This window comes from Ornithodoros turicata, chromosome 6 (assembly GCF_037126465.1).
Source record: "Ornithodoros turicata isolate Travis chromosome 6, ASM3712646v1, whole genome shotgun sequence".
In the NCBI taxonomy this organism is placed as follows: Eukaryota; Metazoa; Arthropoda; class Arachnida; order Ixodida; family Argasidae; genus Ornithodoros; species Ornithodoros turicata.
Window position 1 is genome coordinate 11,203,040 of NC_088206.1, and position 9,500 is coordinate 11,212,539.

At 46.4% G+C, this 9,500-nt stretch overlaps 1 long non-coding RNA gene across 1 annotated transcript; it reads right to left on the reverse strand.

Annotated features, from left to right (window-relative positions):
- Positions 1-6,412: 6,412 nt before the first annotated feature.
- On the reverse strand, positions 6,413-9,500 carry LOC135397633 (uncharacterized). The gene is made up of 3 exons (XR_010423683.1): positions 9,366-9,500; positions 8,984-9,122; positions 6,413-6,587 (listed from the first exon to the last, which is right to left on the reverse strand). It is a non-coding gene; the product is annotated as an uncharacterized LOC135397633 (long non-coding RNA).

Genomic DNA, 9,500 nt, shown 5'->3' on the forward strand with positions numbered 1-9,500 from the left:
AAAAAATGAAAACGACGGCGCTTTTCGCGCCCTCTATGCGGTGTTCTGATTGGCGAAGTGGCATCACGTGGGAGAGCGCGTGAGCTCGGGTTTTGAATGGTGGGGTCTGCGTCACGTGTCGATGGACCTGGGGCGCTTCGCGCGTGCGATGCGAGTGCCGCTAGCGGTTCGCAGATGGCGTCACGCGAGGTTTTCTGGAGTTTGGAAATGACTCGAGGGAAAGGAGGCGACGAATTGATTTATGTGGAGTGAAATGCTGGAGCTTTTTTTGAAGGCACGTGGGTTTAGTGCATGTCTCTTCCGTTCGCGGAGATTTTCGGTAAAGAATACAGAAGAGAGGAATTTAGACAGTTCTTGAAAAGGGAGTGCGGTCAGACGACAAGCAGAATGGAAGACGCGGGCGCCGGTGTCGACTTTGTGACCTGGAAAGGTTCTCAAGTCGTCTCGGAAAAATCGTTAGTGATTACGGGATACTTAAGCGCAAAGAAAAAAAAAAACTAACTTCCAACGAGGAACGGAAAATATCTACAGGGGTTTCTCTGGGTCATAACTTAAGAGCGTCATGTTGTTTTATGTTTGAGCGCTCAACGTGAACTGTGCTGTTATGTACGTGCGCGAACACCTGGCAGCTATCCTCAATCATAGGAAAATGATAACGTTCTAACAACAAAGTAAGTATCGGAAATTGCAATACACTTTTTCCTACTAAGGTCCTGCGTCGTATCGACGAAGTGAGCCACTTGCCTGGTGAAGTGAGCCTGGTTTTTGGAGAACCACCATGCCAAAAGAGGAACCTCCGCTCTCGGGAACGGTTTCTCGCTACGATCATTTGACAGAAGTAATAGTATGGTACACACATATAAGGGAAAACGTCATTATCTCTTGTACCACTCGTATTAAAAATCTATAGACCAGCTCCCGTGGCCATATAGCGGTTAGGATTATCACTTTCCACGCCGAGACTGGGCGGTGACACAGGTTCTAATCCTGTCACCAACTGTGCTGTCTGAGGTTTTCCCATGGTTTTCCGAAGACTTTCCAGACGAATGTCGGCCCAGTTCCCCCTGAAGTCGGCCCAGGACGCATACTAACCCCCCCTGTCCCCCATTCCTTCCTGCTGTACCCTCTCCATCTGTCCCCTTCTGTACGCCGCTCGTAGCGGCAGTTGCTTCGCGGCGCTAACACACAATTTAAAAAAAAATTAAATCTATAACCAAGTGACTGGCGTCGTGCTTGCTGAAAACACCTCGATAACAACCTGGTTTGGGGCAACACAGTTTTATAATTTGTGTTCTTACAGTCGGTATGCTCTTGCATTTGCAATGAGTTTATGCTCTCTACGCTGCAACGGTACGCTACAGTCTCTAACGCTCTTACACGATGAACATGAAAGAACTAATGTTCTGAGGCTGGAACAACATAGAAGGGACAGTGGCTGGTTTGTCCCTTCAGATGACGCACCCTGAAAGTCGCTGGGAAGGCTCTTACACGCTTGAGTGTTCGAATCAATGCGCACCCTGTACGGTGTAGCTTCACACAGGGTGCAGAGTTGTCCATATCAGGGGGGGGGGGGGGTTGGATTTGCGTAGGGGATGTGTGACACCCGTATCTGCTGACTTCTAGGGCTTTTTGTTTTCTCCTTTTTTGTCAGGTATTTGAAGAATTTGCCTTTATGGGTCGTATGGGGGATTCAGGGATGGTGCTGAACAAATCCCTGGCTTAATACACTTTGGTTTTGAAGGTGCTTATTGTTTTCTAGACACTGTTGATCCACACAGTGGACCGTTACATGTGGCACGATTATAATACAGATTCTAAGAGAGTCACAAAATGTTGCATGTCACCTTGATTAACTACAGCGGCCGGAAGGCTGTTCCATTCACGTATTGTTATCGGGTATGGAATGAGTACTAAAATAAATCCGTATGGACAGAAAATTCTTTAAATGCGGGTCTGTAGTAGTAGTAGTAATTGGGGCTTTACGTCGCGAGACAACGGAGATAATGAGCGACGCCACAGCGGTCGGTCTGTGGATTGCTTTTGCCCACCTGAGGGTTCTTTAACGTGCGTTGAAAGCTCACCACACGGCTCCCCGTATTTAACGTCCCTCGCGGACGACGGCGTGTCTAAGCAACTTGTACCCTGCCACCAAGTTGCTGGCGGATTCGAACCCGTGATCTCGGGATCAGAAGGCGAACACGCTACCGACTGAGCCACCGAGGCCGGTAGAATGCGGGTCTGGAGCTTGATCCGTAGCACACCTAATTTACTTTCCTTCGCGACGTACAACGTTCTAGGGAGCTCAACGGAAGATACAGTGAAGATACATTTGTAAAGCAATATTAGGATATTCTAGGTCATGCTTGGCTGGTGTTACATACGATACGTATGCCTATACAGTAAGCATATCCTTATCAACTGTTTAAATGGAAACTCCCCCACCCCCACCCCACCCCACCCCCACCCCAAAATACAAGTCTTTCCCGCAACGGCAGTTAGAAGACTGCCAAAGCCATAAAGAGCTACCTCTTCGGCGATACCCGTTTGACTCCGTACTCACAATCGCGTAGTTGAGCGACTACTAAATTGAAACGACACCGGTAAATGGAACTCCAATTCGGCACAAAATAAAAATGAAAACCGAAATCGTATAGTCGCTGTGCAAAAAGAAAATGTAGGAAGTAAGAAAAGAAAAAGAACGACGACGTAACCTGGTCGTATATACGCATCCATCAAGAACACCTGGCCTCGGAATCCCAGCAGCGCTCTCTCAACCAAACAAGGCCCAACGACAGTTTATTTGCGCTTGTATATACTCTGCTGGCTTTATTTCACATTTTGTGGCCAGCAAATATACCGCGCAGCATTCAATAAACAGAGAGCGACTTTCAGTCTATGCTTCTATGTACTTTGCTTCGAAGGGAGCTGAATTACGGGCGCGCAGCACAAAATTTGCAGCCTCTATATACGATCATCCGAGAAAAGAAAGAAAAAAGGAAAAAAAAAAACACCGGCGAAAAATTCCGGCCACCCGTCTTTTCGTGCTTTCAGTTACGTTAGAAGGATCTGTCCGTGACTTCTTTTGAGAGATGCAATGTACCGTAATTGTCTGTGTATAACACGCACCCGTTAATTGCAACGCAATTTTGGCCCGTCATCACCCTGCGTGTTATACAAGGTCACTGGAGGTCCTATGCGGAATTGTATCGATGTTATTGTTAGCACGCACTCACAAATAACACGCACGGCCTATTTTTCGAATTTTTTTCGTGTATAACACGCGTGTTATACACCGAAAATTACGGTAGAAAGCAAAGCATTAGCACATCACCATCATCACCGGGACTGGTATGAAAGTTGTCTTGGCCCAACGGTGAGGCAACTTTGAAGGTTGGGAATTCTATACCGTTAGAGACAAGAGTTGTGTTCAATGCTAACCTATTTACATTACTTTCTACTTTTGAAGTGACTTTAGTTATTATATCGAAGACTGCAGCAGAAGCAACACGTCGAGAGCTGCCGATACTTCCCATATATTCCAAGCAGAGCAATGCCGTTGCCCAATTTTGACAGGATATCGGCAATACTGGACCAATATTGAACCAGTATTGGGTCAGGATGTTGTGCTGGAAGGGATGAAATGAGGCCGCGACACTGGCTGTACTGGCGGTGCAGTGGTATGTGGTGAGAAAGTATCACTTTCTACCTGTCGATATATTTCGTACAGCCGCAGACAGGCTCAACTGTAGCGCGCGAGCGCATGACCTTCTCGGGCGCCAGCGCCGCGGAGCACGCATGCAGCACAGCCGCTGGTTAGCGTGATTGCGAAGCAGTTGCTGACTGCAAGCGAGATAACCGGCCAGTCGAGCATGCCTTGCATGCGGCGTATATCTCATCCTATTGCCGGGTCTGTGTCTCTGGCGCAGTCTCAAGCCCAGATGCTTCCGCTCCGCGGCGCTGGCGTCTGCGCAGGCCTCCCGCGCGCACGTTACGGTTAAGTCTGACGGCGACTGTACGACTGACTACCATATTCACGAGAGCAGCTTATCGTAATCTGACTATATACAGATATTTTTCTTTTTCTTCTTTTTTTTTACAGGATAAGCAAACACTTTGGGGCTCAAAAGAGATAAAGAGCCGCACTGCTCATTGCGCGAAACACTGTATGGGTTCCGCGCATGCGCAGTGAGGACGCTTTATTGTCGCCATGTGTATCCCGTTCTAATACTCTCTATCAGTCACGTAGCCCTATAGGGGTGTTCAGTCCCCCTAACTCGTACCTTCGCTTGTGCATTTGGGGAAAAGAAAAGCAACTCGAATTCCCCCATAGAACCCTTCCCAAAGTATTTTTCTCCTTACGCTCTCTGTCATGGTAGCACTGGTAGCAGCGATACGTATCCAGCCCAAGGGTGAGCGCATAAGAGCTTCACCCCTCCTGCCCCCCCCCCCCTTATAGAAATATGGCTTCTCTCACGTCCAATCAGCCATTTTGACTTTCCTGACGTTGTGCCCCTCTCTCCTTTTCTCTCTTTCTTTCTTTTTCTTTCTTTTCCTTGCCTGCAATCCCATACGGGGAACCACGACCATCAACCAATTCGTCACATAATTATTATCATATTTCCTACGGTGCAACGATAACGAAATGCACTCTTAACTAGGCGAAATTTTGCCACCAACGACGCCCTATCTTCCCTTTCACGTCACTTTCTATCTTCCTGGCCCCATTGAAGCGCGCATAACAACCGGGAAATCTCTCCCCCAACACGACAGGAAGGCAAAAGGGAGACCAATAAATCCGCGCGTTGGTCATTTCATAAGCGCTTTAGACACAGGGTCTGCAGCCAGCGACAAAAGGTGAATAATAGATGCCTGTGGTTGTTTGGGCAAACGCATAGCCATGCACGGCTGGATGCGGACGCCCAGCATCGATTGGTGGCTCGTAAAAAGGCTCCAGTCGATGGCCTCGCACAGTAAAACGACCGGAGCTTGTAAAATTAGAGGCGCCATTTAAAAGAACGCTCCAATATGGTACACAGGTGCATGCATGCACGACAAGAGGAGAGAGAGAGAGAATGGGGAGAGGAGTCTGGATAGCAGGGTGCGGATATGTCTCGGAGGGATGCGTTATATGAGGTTGAGAGCCTCGACATGGTTTGAATTATGCTGTTTCTTTTTGGAAAAGAGTGCTGCGGGAGAACAACCCACAAGTTAGCCTGTCGGTATCGAAAAAGGTTGCCTAGCGGTCCTATCTCAGTATCATGTAAGGAAATGGAAAGACAAAAATATATCAATCAATCAATAAAAAAAAATGAATCCAATAATTCGCAATTACGTCATCGTCGATATCAGCCCCTTGGCAAGTGGTCGGGAGAGTTGTAGAGATGCTCCTCCTCTATACATGAGTCCTCATCGGCGATTGCCGAATCCGCCGATAGAATTGATTGTGCCACGGCGCGCTGTAGTATATACAAGGTGTCTTTTTTTAGGTGCCACAGATTTTTCATTAAAAATCTATTAGAGCACCAGATATGCCGTTTGGGCGTTTTCGGGTACTCAGTCCCAACTGGGTCTGGACTAACATCTCCATATTTTTCTTTCATTTCCAATTCCAATTCCGTTTGGGCGTCTAACATACCTGGCCTGGCGGACATCTTCCCTAGCCGGGTCGCATCAGTGTTCGATGACTAATTAACTAAAATCCGATAATTAACTTACTAATTAACGAGTTTTAGGGAAAGAACTGAGATGGCAGGATTATAAAGACCGTCGTAGTCGAAAGCTATTCCAGCTGTCAGCGATTCCGAAATGTTTCTGCGCTTCAAGATACGAGCAGTTTTTGTTTACTATGCAAATGAGCCGAAACCGAGAAAGCGCGCCTCAGGAGCGCATCATCTACGCCGACGGATAGGCTTATCTGGGCCGGAAAGCGGATTATCTGGCCAGCAGATCGGCACCTCCTCCAATCATCTCCATAGCTCCAAATCACCTGGCCCTGTGACGTGGAATAAGCTCCGTGCTCCCCGCGTTTCCAGTCGTCGCTGTTTCGGTTTCGGCTCATTTGCATATCAAAATGCGGGAATGGAGATTTTAAGTTTTTAACGCACGTGCATGTTTCAGGATTTGTTTGACGTGGAATGGCTTTCAACGAGGAGGACAGTCTCTGATCCTGCTTCCTCGCTTTTGCCTGAAACACCCTAATTAAAGAGTCCATTGACGAATTTTGCGTAATTAGTCATCTTGCGGTTGCATACTTACTTCCAGGGGATGTCCGCATGGCCGTAGAACCCAATTGTAGCGTATACTATATATCTTAGCTGAAGCAGTTATTTGCGCGGTAAGTTTGGACAAGTGTGTCGCAAAGAGCACACACCGATTTGTTGGAAGTAGTTGTGATTACAGCGTGACACACATCTATTTTCAGAAAGCATCCAATGTTTATCGCTTTCTACGATCATAGAACGAGAAGACGCAGTAGTTTCCACCCCTGATGGGACAGCAAAGCAGAGGCGGGGGGCAGTGTTGTGGTTTTCGACAGATGCTGTACAACCACTCGCCGCTATTGTAAGGAGGACAGAAGCGGGTGTGACCTGCACGAAACAGATTAAATTAATCATTTCCACGACGAATGCCTTTTATACGTCTAAATTAAAACTTATGAGTATGCAAGCTGCCAAATAAGTCAGTGCACGCAGAAAGGTGGTCCAAGGGGGCCCACCTCAGTGATAGCAGGTATGGATCACAGCAGGGTTGCGAAATGGGATCACCAATTCCATTCCAATTCCATTCTGAGGAATGAAGATTTGCGATAATTCCATTCCTTTCAATTCCTCGGAATGAAAAGGTACGGTCAATTCCCGCTCCTGGAATGGCTTGGCAACCCCATTCCATTCAGTTAATTCCACCAATAAAAGAATTAGGACCGGTAACCGTACTAGCTAGCCCAGCAGTGCTATAGAGGAGATTGTCGTCACGCAGCACGGAAAAAGCACAAAGACAAGGTTATTTCGCCCTCCTCCTCTCCTCCTCCTCTTTATTGGCATCATCATTACAGGGGTTTTCCACTAAAGTAACTGGTGCACGTGATGTGGGGTTGTGGGCCTCACACTAGTGAAGCCAAAATCTCCATTTTATTTTTTCTTAAAACCAAACCAAACCATCGCCCTTGACCGTGTGGCACCCAGACCATTCCATTCCAACTCCATTCCGAGCTGTGATAAATCTGGAATGATTCCGGAATCATTCCAACCCCGGAGTGGCAACTCAGCAACCCTGGATCGCAGGACACTCTCTCACTTTCGTCATGGGGAAGAAGAGGGACGCATTCCCACTCAACTAAAAATTCCGCTTGGATGAAGATTACTTATACTCTTTCGGAACTGATTTTTTTTTCTTTTGTTTTTCCCCCGTGAGAAACGCTAACACGGCGAACTGAAAATGTCATACTTGCAAAAAGAAGAAGACGAAGAGTCGTTCGAAATTTTGACCGTTATGTGTCCACTTCGGGAGTTTTAGGAGGACGTAGAAGCTTCACGATAACGTTTCCGAAAACATGATAAGCCAATCACCTGATTCCTTTAGAGTGGGTGACATCGTACGTTGCTGATATATCTGATTTACTGACATGCAGTGATACGGAGTCGGAATCAGAGGACCTGCTTACGATTTTCTTAAACTCCCCGATATAATGGATAGTTTTAGTCCACCGTACGCTATCGCCTTTGCGTACGTAAGGGTTAGCGTGGTGATCCTGCGCACCCGCAAAATATAAAGGGAGCTTCGCTCAGCGAGCAGAACCACCATGCCCATACGTATGCAAAGGAGATAGCGTACCATGCGCTAAAACTCTCTGGTAGAGAGTTTTCGCTTACTACACTACACCCCTTACTACACTACATTGTCAACTCTCTGGTAGAGAGTTTTCGGGAACGGGTTGAGCACAAACCCGGTATGATCGGTTGGCAGAAAATAGAACGTGAGCATTCTACGGTAAGGGCTGGTCAGCAGAAACAGTTTGTTGACAAAGAAATAAAAAAAGTGCGTAGGCCTGTGGCTCATGAGGCACATGTGCCATCCTTGCAGTTCAAGTTTTCCGTTAAACCTGTTGTGTTGTGCCTCTGAAGCTCGAATTCTGTAGTCGCTTCCACCTTATATCCTCCAAGCTTCCACTTCTAACTTTCTTTCGTACTTTCGTCACAACCTTACTTTCCCGTGGGAATCCGAAATGATTTCAAACTTGAGACTGGTCAGTCTGCATTGCGCAAAACATAGTTTTCGCGTTCTGTGCTGGACCACTGACGATCCGTTTTTTTCTTTGGGGCCCCAAAGCACTTCGGTGCCCTATTTTAAGCCGTGGTGCCCTAAAACAGCATAAGCTCCACGGAAAGCATGGACCTGTGGTCGAAGCAAAACAAAAAGGACGTTTTTTCATATGAAGGAAAGATGAGATTTTTGACCATAGGTAGGGCTCCGCACTTTCAGTTTTTATTTTAGGGCCGGTTCACCGTATGTTCTTCGGTGTTTATTTATCTTTTTTTTTTTCTGTGTTTTCGGTGATTTCCTTTTAGTGTGCATGGTTTACCCTGCAGTTATTGGCAAATATAACTCGCAACATAATTTCAGAACTGTGCGTCTCAGCGCAGCCTTGAAACCAAAAACCAATACAAAATTAGCCCCTATGAAACATCTACACATTACTCCACAGCGAAATGGTGCTACCTAAATCGTGAAAGCAGGGCTCCTATTTTTTTCTCTTTTTTTTTGCAATTTACTTGTGCACAGATTAATCTCCCTGATCTTTCCTCGGACATTCATTCGTAATCGGTGTTTTTCGGTTAGAACCAAATGATGAAAATTTTATCGGCGTATGCTTTCGGTGTGTTTCGGTTAAAAACGAAAACGCGGAACCCTTACTACAGGCTAAGACACTTTGACAATGATGGCCAAGTGTTCGGCTTTACCTGCATAGGTGAGGGCGTTAACTTACGTGGCTTTTTAGTGATGAAGACGGGACACGTTCCGTTCTGCTCCATACAATTGTCCCCTCGGCTCATGCTGTAGAGACAACACTCACCCTTCGGGCACTCAGCGTGAGTGGAACACGACTTCATGGATCCTCTTATCACCTTTGCGGAACGACAACGACTAATCAATTAATAACGAAGAGAAACGCGCAATTAAATTACTGGAAAAGACGAGCTGCCTGTCAACATAAACAAAAACAACAATATATGATGATGATGCTATATATAAATAAATAAACGTTAAAATAAGCGGGAGTGCAACAGCGTAGTGACTGATATGAAGCGTTTGAAATTGTTGACGTACGTAGCTCTCCAGGAGTAAATAAGCGGGTAGAAATTTGTCACCTTATTTCGGTCCCAGTCCATACCGAGCACTTTGCTGGCAAGCAGAATAAATATTAACGAAACCAAAAATGAATAAACCATTCCTAGAGCTTCGCCCATGAAACCAAAATGTCGAAATCGTGCAGTTTCGAAACA